Source organism: Tenrec ecaudatus, chromosome 9, assembly GCF_050624435.1.
Source record: "Tenrec ecaudatus isolate mTenEca1 chromosome 9, mTenEca1.hap1, whole genome shotgun sequence".
NCBI classification, from domain to species: domain Eukaryota; kingdom Metazoa; phylum Chordata; class Mammalia; order Afrosoricida; family Tenrecidae; genus Tenrec; species Tenrec ecaudatus.
The window spans coordinates 145165508-145178750 of record NC_134538.1 but is presented as its reverse complement, the minus strand read 5'-3'; the positions used below and the strand labels follow the sequence as shown (position 1 = coordinate 145178750).

At 38.6% G+C, this 13243-nt stretch overlaps 1 non-coding gene across 1 annotated transcript; it reads right to left on the bottom strand.

Annotated features, from left to right (window-relative positions):
- Positions 1 to 2955: 2955 nt before the first annotated feature.
- LOC142457545 (small nucleolar RNA SNORA66) lies at positions 2956 to 3087 on the bottom strand. Its single transcript, XR_012786261.1, has one exon. It is a non-coding gene; the product is annotated as a small nucleolar RNA SNORA66 (small nucleolar RNA).
- Between the last annotated feature and the right edge of the window lie 10156 nt (positions 3088 to 13243).

Here is a 13243-nt window from a genome sequence, read left to right as displayed (position 1 = left end):
TCCAGTATCTTAACTATTTCATGGATGTGAGCTAAACTGTAGACTATATAAACTACACATATATAATCATGTGTCCTAGTTTTATTTCCCTAGAGAAGCCCATCCAACACAGCTGTGAAAGAATATTCAAAGTACCATGGCATAGCAATAAAACAAACAAATCTGTTTTGTAAGGAGCATAGTCAGAATCTATACTTGAAAACTAAGCTAGCAAGAGTTCCTCTCACATACTTTGGAGACATTATCAGGTGAGAACCAATCCAAGGGTAAAAGACATCATGTTTGTTAATACGGAAGCACAGCAAAAAGAAGAAAACCCTCAAGCAGAAGATGAATTGATACAGTGAGTCTAACTTTGGGCTCAAATATAGCAAGAATGTGAAGATGGCACAGGTTGGGACAGTGTTTTCCTCAGTTGTGCATACTTTCGCTATCAGTGGAAAGTGATTTCACAGCACCTAAGAACAACAAAACCAATGTTTCCACAAGTTTTATCTAGCAAAATTTCTAATCTAGAAATCTCGACATTTTTCTGTTCTCAACCTCTTTCCAATCCTAGACATGTATTTAGCAGGTCATTAAAACCCTGTAATTTCTATCTGTTATATCTAATACCTTTCTGCTTTTCCTTTCCAGTCATTAACCAATTGCAAATGTTACTTCTTGAATGTTTGTTTTCATAGTGACTTAATTGCATGCTTTGCCTTCAGTCTTGCCTTATTTATCCATCCTTTCACTTGCACACTGAGGTAGTTAGTTTCTTGTACCAACCTGGCCGATAAACACATGTGGGATTAATTGAAGGGTGGAGGGATAAATAGCTCAGTGAGTCTCGTCTTTCAACTTCTCAGGTCTCTTGCTTTATAACGGTCAGACCAGGGTGCAGCTGCCTTAGAAGTTCCCTGCTTTAGCTTGCAGGGCTGACTTCCTGCAAAACATCCCCAAGGAGAAGCTGTATGGCCCTATCCTGATGCAGCCCTGGGTGCTGGAACAGCTGTGTGGAGACCCCTGTCAGTGCTGAGATGCTTACATATTCACTGATTCAGCTTTCCTCCCGCAGTCGGCGTCATTGCATCTGTTATGAGATGGAGGAGGACTGTGGATTGGTGTTGGACATATGGGTTAATGGGTTAATGTTGGACTTGTGGGTTTGGGCAGCACTGGATTGGTATGTTTTCTTGATGCGCGCTTAACCTTTATATAAAACTCTCTCATACATTAGTTTCTGTGGATTTGTTTCTCTAAAGTACCCAGACTAATACACACACCAAGACAGTCTCTCTACATGTAAGGACAATTGCATGTGGTCTCTGCTTCAAAAATGGCTAAGCTAATCAGGCTCTAGCCCCTATCAATATTCAACTACAGATGTCCCTTCTGGTGGTGTAGTGACTCGTGCATTGACTTCTAACCACAAGGTCAGTGGTTAGAACACCCCCATTGCTCAACTGGAAAAGAGAAATATGTGTGTTCCTATAAAACTTGAAAATTTTATAAGCCGGAAGAATAGTTCTACCCTGTACTATAAGGTAGCTAAGGGGCTGAATCTGCTTAATGACAATGAGGTTTTTGGCTTAAGCAGTCTCCTCATTTAAATTGTATTAGCTTATAAGGCTAAATCCTTTTGATTTTCAAGACTATTCACTTTTGTCTTTGCACTGGCTAGCCTGAGATGGTTCAAGGCTCCTCCTATTTTATGTCGATTATATTCCTTACTCCCCCAAGCCCCTTATTCCTTGTCTTTTTCAAATAATTTACTGTGGTTTCTCTGTGCTACATTTACACATTGAAATAAATATTAATTATTGAATTATCAGTCAACAAATTTTCAAACTGCAGGTAACGCTGAATATAATTTGCCATTAAATGATTTCAACATACATTTGATTGTAAATTATATGTATTCTAAACACTTTATATTTTATGAGTGTTGATTAAAATTTACATTTCCATCATGACTGATTAAACTTTACAAGTGAGCTTGATAATATTTTGTTTGTAACTTTAAAAAAAGATATTTTCAAACAATTACAGTGTTCTCTCAGGATGTCCTCAGAAGGTACAAAAATTCACATTCTATACTTTTTAAAGTAAATATATTATTTCTAAAGTGAAGAAAAATAGATTTACCAGACACCAAAATATTTTCTTTTTGCTAACACATCCTGATACTTACCAAATGTGTGAATTCTTTTAAATCACTTCATTATTTTAATCTCACTTTCATTATCTCTTAAGTATTATGCAGGGTAAACACCAGAAGTCTCTTGCCTCTGAGTGCCTTCAACTCCAGAGGGGTAGTGATTTCTTTTAGAAGAGTTAATAGCAGACTATTCTCAACAAATTGGAGATGAAAGATATCCTGAAAGTCCAAGTGTTTCAAGATGGTATTTGTTAATGGGTCCTGTTCAGTCCTAAATTCAAAGTTCAGGCAGAGGCCAGGTAACTCAGAAGCCAAAAGTATCCAAAAATCATATCTGATTTTCTTGCCTTCACCAAAGATCAGTAATGGAATAGAGGTTGACAGATACATAGCCCCCTGTCAACTTGTGTGAAAGGGTAGAGTCTAACTTGTCAATCAAGACATTGCCAATGATGTCTCTGTGCAGTGATGGCCTTCTCCTGAGAATTATGGGAACTTCTGTCTTCCTCCTTGGAGGCTGGTTACACACTCTCTCTGCTTCACATTCCTGTTGACAAGCCACACAGAGCTAAACTGATGGCATCCAGAGTCCCGGAGCTGGAGGAGCCACATGGAACCCCACACCAGGGCTGAGATGCTTCCACTGCCACTGGATCCACCCCTGTATTGTGATCTTCCTGCAATTGGCCTCGTGGCATTTGCTGCATGAGTCAAAAGAGGAATTTATGTACTAGTACATATGGGCTACTATCGGATTTATGGACTTGATCTGGACAGGGCTGGGATATTTTTCTTTTCTTTTTTCTTTTTTTAGCTGTAGTAGGAAACAACGGGCCACCTCAGTAGTCCCTGAGGCTAAACCATTACTACCCCACAATGACTTTAGCAAACCTGGTTCCCCTTGCTTCTGCAACATCATACAGAGCTAGTGATCGAGTTTGCAAGGGATATTTTTCTTAATATACAATTGCTCTTTGATATAAAACTCTCTCTTACATACATATGTGTGTCACTGGATCTCTTTTGCCAGTCAACTGTATTAACACAAGAGGTATGGCTTTCCAGGTGATATGATGTATATTAGAACTTTACAGTGGTACCAACATATACACCCCACCCAAGGCATGGGGTTGGGGTGGTGGTGGTGGTGATAGTGTCTTTAGTCATACCCTCTATTAAGGATATGATCCTTATTATTTATTGGGAGTTAATGCAAATATCATATAGTTCAATCACATCAAGGTGTATTTTACAATTGCCCACCACAATCACCATTTTCCAAACATTTTTTTTTCTTTCCTGGACTTGTTGACATCATCTCCCTCCCCGACCCCCGCAACACTTTACCAACCCCCACCCCATGCAAAACCCTTATTCTATTTGTTGTCCCTATAGGTTCATCAATTCTGAATTTCATGTACTTAAAAATGGAAAAATATATAACACAACGTATGACCAAGTGTTCCAGGAAGCTCGGCTAGAAGGACTCTTTGAGGTGGGGCTGGTGTGGTGTAGCTTCTGAACACTCTGAGGATGACAAGCTTTTCATTGTATTAAAAATTATTATGTGAGGCTTACATTGGAGATAATCAGCCTGGTATTCAATAACTTAAACAAAACATAAAACCTCCTGGTACCTTTCCCTCGCTTGATTTCTCTTCTCCTTCTTGGAGAGTATTTCTGCCACTTCACGTTAACATTTGTCTTCTCTCTAGCTTCTTGCTGCTTCTTGCTATACCTCTCCCAACCCTATAACTATCAAACTTTGTATATTTTGGTATGAAAGTATTTGTCTTGACTTTTCCTTTATAACAGTGGTCTCATGTAATATTTGTCCTTTTCTTTTGACTAATTTTACTCAACATAATGTTCTCCATTTTATTGTTCAAGTAGGTCACTAATGTCAGATTATTTTGGAAAATGGTGGGAAGAAAACCCCTCCTCTCATTAAGAGGATTAGCAGAAAGTGCTGTCTGCAGGGCCAAGTCCAACAGTGCCACATTTTCACTTTTTCTTTCAGGTACTCTTCTCAAAAATAGGATATTTCTGATGTCAAAATGCTTCAAGAATGGAATTCAAAACAATTAAGTAAAATCATTGGAAATTATTATTTGATAGAGATGTTTGACTGTAGTTTGAACTGATTAGTCCATGTTTTTTATACTAATACTCCCATTTTCTGCTTTCTCTAAACCATAGAAATATGTGCTTACCCACCTTTAGCTACTGGTGCACCAAGAATCAATGAGCATTTGCTTAACCTTGTGCCTGTTTGATGAAATTGACACTATTTCAAAGACCCACTTCACTGAACCCCATCACATCAGTAGTGTAAGTACCATTGCTTAGAAAATACATGGGAAAAGAGAACTATATTATATATCAACAAATATTTAGTTTCTATGTACCGTGTGTACTTGAGCATAAGCCAACCCGAATATCAGCTGAGGCACCTAATTTTACCATGAAAATTGCTTTAAAAATGTGCTGAAAAACATGGCTTCTCCATGAGTATCTATGGTAAATATCAATAATACAGCTGGGTTTTCCAATGGCCTTTTTTTTCTTCACTCGTCTTTTCTCAAGGCCATGGAACAGTGTAATATGTACCAAAGTAGACATTTTCTAGTCATCTGGTTTATTGACGTATTTCTATTCCATGGAGATTAGTGATCCAGAAGTTATTTCAGAGATCCAAGAATACAAAGTAGCTGGGTGGCACAAATTGAACCAATTTGACCATTAATCATAGGTTGCTTGTTCCAACCCACCCAGCATCCCCATGGTAAAAAGAACCGGTGATCTACTTCCAGAAAGATAGAAAGCAAGGGAATTCTACAGAGTGGTCCCACAATTCACAGAGATGATCACAGGACACAGAGCGTTCTTCATTGACCCATAGCATCTTTGGGGACAACACTAGAGACACACGGCGGGAATTGTGCCTGCCATGAGCTCACCACACAGAAGCCAACCTTGGGGTCATGCAGCAGAGCAGCGGGGGGGGGGGGGGGGCGGAGAGCAATGAAGTACCCAATGATAGAGCTGGTGCCAGGGCATGGCACCCCATCAGACTCAACTGGAAACTACCCATGAAGGACAACAAACAGACCCTGAACTATTTATACATTTGTGTGTGTATGTGTGTGTGTTGTTGTTGTTGTTGTTGTAGCTATAGTTCTGTTGTTGCTTCATTGTACTCAGCCTTGTGATGATATATAGCATGTATATCTGGAAGGGGTAGGCGGGATAAACAAGCCAGAAGAGAGAACATCAGGTTGACAGTTCCAGGGGAACATGGGAGTAGGGGAGGCGGGGGAAAGGAAGTGGGTGTTAACAAGCCCAGGGACACGAGAACAACAAGTGATACAAAATCAGTGTCGAGGAGGGTGTGGGAGGTCTGACAGGGATGGATCAAGGGCAGTGTAACTGAGAGGAATTCTTAAAACCCAAATGAAGGCTGAACATGATAGAGGGACAAGAGGAAAGTACAAAGAAATAGAGGAGAGAACTAGGAGGCAAAATGGAGTCATAGAGATTTAAATACAGGCATATAAAGATGTAAATACATTTATATACAATGAGGGGGGAATAAATCTGTGTACATTTATTCATAGGTTGAGTATCAAGAAAACAGATAGACAGTGGGCCCCTACACAAGTACTCCCTCAACACAAGAACACGTTGTTCTAACAATTTGGCAGTCTGAGATGCTCACCTTCCTGGCAAAATCACTGAAGACAATGGGTACACGAGCAAATGTGGTGAAGAAAGCTGATGCTGCCTGGCTACTAAAAGATACAGCACCTGAAGTCGCTGAAGACCTGAAGATAAACAAGCAGCCATCTAGCTGAGAGACAACAAAACCCACATGGAAGAAGCACACCAGCCTGTTGTGACTTGATTGCTGAGGACAAAGTGGGTTCATAAACAAAAGTGGTGAAGAAAGCTGATTGTGCCTGGCTGTCAAATGATAAAGCATCTGGGGTCTTAAAGGTTTGAAGATAAGCAAGGGGCCATCTAAGGAGGAACAACAAAGCCCATATGGAAGAAGCACACCAGCTTGTGAGATCACAAGGTGTCAAAGGGATCAGGTATGAAGCATCAAAGACAAAAAAACACATAGCATTCTGAATGAGGGGGAGTGTGGAGTGGGGACCCAGGGTCCATCTGTGGGAAATTGGACATTCCCTTGCAGAAGGACTGCAGGGAGGAGACGAGCCAGTCAGGGTGCAGTGTAGCAACAATGAAATGCACAATTTTCCTCTAGTTCTTGAATGCTCCCCCTTCCCCCACTATCATGATCCCAATTCTACCTTACATATCCGGCTTGACCAGAGGATGTACACTGACACAGATAGGAACTGGAAATACAGGGAATCCTGGACGGATGAATCCCTCAGGACCAGTGGTGAGAGTGGCGATATTGGGAGGGTAGAGGGAAGGTGAGGGAGAAAGGGGGAACGGATTGCAAGATCTACATATAACCTCATTCCTCGGGGACGGACAACAGAGAAGTGGGTGAGGGCGATGTCGGATGGTGTAAGATATGACAAAACAATCATAATTGATAAATTATCAAGGGTTCAAGGGATAGTGGGGAGGGGGTAGTGGGGAAGGAGAGGAAAATGAGGAGCTGATACCAAGGGCTCAATAGAAAGCAGGTGTTTTGAGAATGATGATGGCAACATATGTACGAATTTGCTAATTGATGTATGTATGGATTGTGATAAGAGTTGTATGAGCCCCTAATAAAATGATTAAAAAATTTAAAAAGAATTAAAAAAAAAGAAATGGGTTAATACTAAATTGGAATTGACTCAATAGCAAAGAGTTTGGTTTCTGGTTTTCAGATACTAGCTTGTTCTGTGACCATAGACCAGAGAATAACTACTCCATAGTGTTTTTAGACTATAACCTACAGAAAGATTATCAGTTCTTTTCTCACAGTGTCACAGGATGAGCTCAGTTTACTGATCTCTGGGTTAGCAGCTGAGCACTTAGTTGTTGTGATACAAAGGCCCCTTTGAAGTCTGTAAGTTTTCAGAAACCAATTCACTTGCATATTCTTTGAAAAGAGGATACAGATTTGATTCTGCCCATTTAAGTTTTAAAGGCCTACTATGTATGTGAGCAAAACAATATGAGACTAAATAAATGCAGGTGTCCTGGAAACTTCATGTTAAAATGACATCATCATTCTCAATGCTACACTTCCCCTGAAACTGTTATTTCCCATGAATGGCATCAACCTTAAAAAACTCAAATGACATCCTCCAAGGAAGTTTGGGATACTTGGTAAACCAATCATTAGATTTATTCCAGGATTATAGTCATATTATCCAGGAATGTGGAGAATTAGTGGTTGAAAATGCTGTATATTATTCTAAAAAGAATTTTTACAGAATTTAAAGTCTTTCTCTCTCCTATCTATCTATCTATCTATCTATCTATCTATCTATCTATCTATCTATCTAAATACTATCTATTTATCACCACTAACCTCATACCATCAACTTTGATGTAAAGTCGGATTTGAAGTTAGAAAAATAGTGAAATTCAGGGTAGTTTGATAAATCAAATAGAAGCGAAATATAAGTTTTCACATTTATAAAATCCACATGAAATCATCCCTAAAATATTTAGGTGAAGAAGCGATGTTTTTAATAATAAAAAAATACATCATGTTGTTGCAATTGCTGGAAAGTGCCATTCAGTTAGCTCTGACTAATACATGCACACACACACACACACAGATATATTTTTTAAAAAAAACCACTAATGTAGAGTCAAGGGTGATTCATTGAGACCTATGTAGGCTTTCTGAGAAAGGAAGTCTTGCCTGCGGCAGTGAGTCTTATCTTGTCCTGAGGAGCAATGGGCCGTTTGGAACTGCTGACTTGGTCAGTAGAAACCAGTGACTTATCTCACAGCTTCACCAGCTCATTATAGAGACCGTGCTGTTGCTGTTAAGTGTCACTAAATGCATTCTGATTCATGGATACCCAAATGACAAAGAAAGAAGCACTGCCTGGCCCACGTCATTCTCACGATTGTTATATTTGAGCCCATTGTGACAGCCACTGTATCAATCCACGTTCTTGAGGGTTGTCCTGTTTCACTGTCCCTCGATTGCACCAAGCCTTCCGTTCCTTCTGAGACTGCTCGCCCTTGATAATATGCCCAAAATACATGACACAAAGTTTCACTCTTCTCCCAAAAAGGGCATTCTGGCTGTATTTCTTCGAAGACATATTTTGGTTCTTCTTTTGGCAGCCCATAGTACTGTCACCAGCATCATGATTCACATGCATCTTTTTCAGTCTTCCTTATTCTCTGTCCACATTTCATATACATATGAGGAAACTGAGAATTCCATGGTTTAGATCAAATGCAACTTAGTCCTCAAAGCAACATCTTTGTTCCTCCCTATTTTAATTTATTCCTATATATTATAATTTATTCAACACTTTATAGTATTACAAACGGACACACAAGGGGTGATAGATAGGTACATACAAAGATACATAGATACAGATGATATAGTTAAAGATAATCAGTGTCATTGTGTTCATATTGACTCATGGAGATGCTGGAGGACAAGGTAGAACCGCCCCTGTGAGTTTTGAAGCTGTAACTATTTACAGGAGAAAAAAGCCTGGTTTTATGGAGATTCAGCAAGGAGCTTCAAGTTGTGGACCTGTGGAGAACAATCTGATGTGTAACAAATAAACCACTAACTTTCCAAATATATGCTTGTATGTATGCACGCATATATGTATTTGTGTGTGTGTGTGTATATGAAGTAGCTTCAAAAAGTTCATGTAAAATGGAATTAAAGTGGATCCAAATATAATTCAATGTTTTCTTGAACTTTTTGAAGGATCCTGTACAGACACACACACACACACACACACACACACATATATATATATAATACACATATGTATAGATGGGTGTGTATGCATAGAGCTACATAATCCAAATAGAGAATCATGAATATTAGTTAATATTAAATGAACACTATGGTACATTATTAATTCATGAAAAAGTATATTATTCTTATCAATTTTCATTAATATATTAATAAAATAAGGCTATTTTAATACAGAAGTTGGGAGACAAGGATCAGTATATGTTAACTTTATGGAAAGAGTGCTATAGTGTTCTCCTGGGTTTTAGTGCACTGTGGGTTTGTGAAAACATCAGAAAGGACAAGGCTCATATTATAAGCATTTGAGGTTTGTGACTAAATTATATTTTATTAATTTAGTTAAAAAATTTACAGCAAAAATATGGACATGAAATATTGTCATGTCAGGTGGAATTTATTCTATATTTTATGACCTAAAATTTAGTTAAACTGTTTTCCATCAATGGAAGAGAAAGAGAGGAAGATGAAATCATAAAGCTGTCAATTATGGAACTATAAACAAAGATTTATATTGTTGGACTTTGTCTTGGGGTCTACTTGATTCTACTTTATCATCTTCATACTTTCATGCTTGCTACTTAATATGGACTGACTTTCACAAAGTAGCATTACTTGTAAATATAGGGCTTGTTTATGTACTGCTTGTGTTTCTACCAGTGCTAGACAGTGTTGGAATGTAGGAGTGATTTCAAAGCCAGAAATTAGTGGGAGAAGAGAAGTTCATAGAATCTGGGTAGGGAAGGGTATTTTCTGTCCTTGCTTTTGAACTTGAAACACTTCAAGGAGCTCATATGCCTTACTGTCATGCTATCATCTTTTTCTGCAACATTCTCTGTCTTCCTGCCTCCTCACATTCTCTTTCCTTTGTTCCTTTCCTTGTGGCTGAATTCTACTTTTTAAAATTGCTATTTATATTCAGTTCTAAGAAGAAAACATACTACTTGACTTTACTATCCACACTCTATCCCAGAACAATGATTAAATTACCCAGACTTTGGGTGCAGCTTCTTTGAAGTTTTATATCTTATACATAAACAAACTACTTGGATAAGATGCAAGATAAATGTATATAAAATATATTGTGTTTCAATCGATTAAGAATTACAACGGTGAAGTGGTCAGTTGCTAGCTGGAAGGTCGGTAGTTTGAACCCCGGTTGCTCTAGTGGACACAATTGTAGAAGTCTGCGTCATTAAAGATGACCACCTTTAAAACCCAACGGGACCCTTTTATCACTTCCACACCATGGCTCCTCTCCTTGACATCACATGGGGCGAAAACCGAGTATCAACTGTGATTTCTTCCCATCCTAAACTTGCAGAAACTCAAAATTATTTCTGAGGTCATACCCTCAACAATGGATTTAACATTACCTTCTCCGGTGCACACAGATAAGAAAATTCATAAAAGATATGTTTTATTTGAAATTGATAAGCTGTATATTATGTTTATACATTTGGAAGCCTCAATACACACACACACACACACAAATATGTTTGAATATGAAATACATTAGAAAGGGGGTGATTTCTCATAGTGTTGTGGTGAGGTAAATTAGTCTGTTCTCACGCAAAGCCAGCCTTATTCAATTGAAGAAAACACTTCCTGGTCTTGCAGCATGCTTAATATTATTTTTTGCTTGAGAAAAATTGTTAAGGAAATTATATTCATGCATTTTCTTGAGGGTGTTCCTCTTTTACACTAACCTTTTACTCTCCAAAGCATGACTTCCTACTTCTGAACAGTTCCTCCTGCTCACATATCTGAAGTATGTGAAATTAAATGTTACTGCTTTCATTTCTATAATACTCTGCCTGTACTTCTTTCAAGATATCTTTGCTTGATCTGGAATATTCACTAATTTGGCTAACATAATTCAAAGGCAGCAATACTTATTAGGTCCTCCATATTAGTTGTCAGATTTTCTTGTAAGAAGCAAGTGAAAAATACCTTGTCTAGATTTAGCTGAACCTCCGACGAACATCTTTGCTTTTGAACATTTTACCGAGGTCTTGGGCAGCCCAATGTAGAATTTCCTTCCTTAACTGTGGCTCCCATGGGCATAATAGTGGATTAAAGTAAGACAAAAATCCTTTACAAATTCAATCTTCTCTCATGATATCATTTACTGATCTAGCTGTGAGGATTTTTGCCTATTTTGAGATGTAATCCGTATGAAGTGCTTCAAGTTCTCTTGGCTTTCAGCTAGCAAGCATGTCATCTGAATAGCACAGGTCGGTTAGTGATCCTTTTACCAACCTGCACGTCACATTCTTCTTCAGATATTCTGGCTCCTGGGTTATTTCCTCGGTATAAAGTGGGACAGTGGGATGATGAGCGGAGACAACCCTGCGGCACACCTCTCCAAGGTTGAAACCGTGCACCCTCCCCTCTGCTCTGTTTGAAAGACTGCCTTTGGGTGTTTCCGCACAGGCTCCACATGAGCACAGGGAAGTGTTTTGGAATTCCGACTCTTCATAAGATAATCTGCAATTTGGTCTAAACACCACAGTGGAAAGTCTTTGCATAGTCAATGAAGCACAGCTCATCCTCCTTCTGGTATTATGTTTTCAGCCACGAGCCATCTGATGTCAGCAATGAAGTACTCAGTTCTACATCCTCTTCTGCATCTGATCTGCTTTCCCTGCTACTGCTGTGACTGTTTGGAGTTATCTTCAGCAAAATTTTACTTCCCTAAATGATTAGCTAATATTCACATTCTGTTTGATCATCCATCTTTGGAATGGAAACCAACATTCATCTCTTGCAATCTGTAAGCCAAGTAGCTGTCTCTCAAATGTCTTGACATAGTTGATTATTAGATCTGTTTGTTGACATAGGAAAGCCCTTGAAAAAGTTGGTGGAAAAGTGGAATTAAAAGATAATGGGCCTTTTCATGAACTTTCTGAGACCCTTGTACATTGAAGGATGTTATGAACAAAACATGAAGGGATGCTGTTTTGTTTGGTGCCACAATATCAGCTCTGGCTCCTGGCAATCCTATGTACAATATAGTGATGCAGCCAAACCACACACCATCCTCACAATATACGGTACGTTTGAATCCACCGTGTCACCACTGTGCCAATTTATCTCATTGGGATCCCCTTTGTGTCTCTGACTCTCTCTACTGTACCAAAAATGATGTTTAAGCAGCAGGCACCACCCTTTCTTTAGATCATGACCAAAGTGTAACCATCCTTTTTCCTTTTTTTTAAGTAAATCATTGTATTGGGGGCCCGTACAACTCTTACCACTATCCATAATGATTCTGGCAGTCTTTCCTTCAACTTAGATTTGATTTTTCTTCTAGCGGTTCATGGTACTTTCAATATTCTTGTCAAAAAACATAATTCAAACCAATTGATTCTTCTTCAGCTTTCTCCTTCATTACTCAGCATTCACATGCACATGAAGCAGTTAAAAATACTGTGAATTTGGTCAGATACACCTTAACCGAAAGCAACACTTTTGCTCTTTACCACATTCAATAACATGTGCAGCAGATTTGGCCAGTGCAATGAAGTAAGGTGGAAAGAATTTATGGCCATTTTACTGGAGAAAAAAAGACCAACGTTTTACTGTTTTTGGAGCGAGAATAGCATCATGCATCAATGGTGTCAAAGAAGTAGCCCAAGCTTCTGTGAAAGGCATTGGGGAAAACAAGGTGCTAGGAATTGTCAGAATATGAATTGATGTTGATTACAACAATCAAGTATTAAAACCGTGTTTGAATATTTAAAAATTCTCAGCAAGAGACAGTTGCTTCCATACAAATTAATTTACAGGACTTAGATTCCTATTAAATCAATAGGAGTATTTGAAACTACAATTTCATCCACTAAATAATTCTGAGTATTTATTTAGCCTGATAAACTCAAACTCTACAAAGTATCATTCATTTCCAAATTTGTACTCTTGAAATGATTTGTAACAATGAGTTTCGTGTTCTTTCTTTAGGCTGAGTTATTTACTTCTCTGGCAGGGAGTTTTATTAGGCTTTGTTTCCATTTCTTATCCTACATGGTGCTGACTTAGCATAGCTACAGGCACTGCTGGCCTCTACATTCTATATGCTACTAGCCCACGAGTACTTCTTAGAAGTATTGATTTGGCATTGTGACAGATAAGTCTCTTGCAGTGACTGATTAGAACTTTGGCTGTAG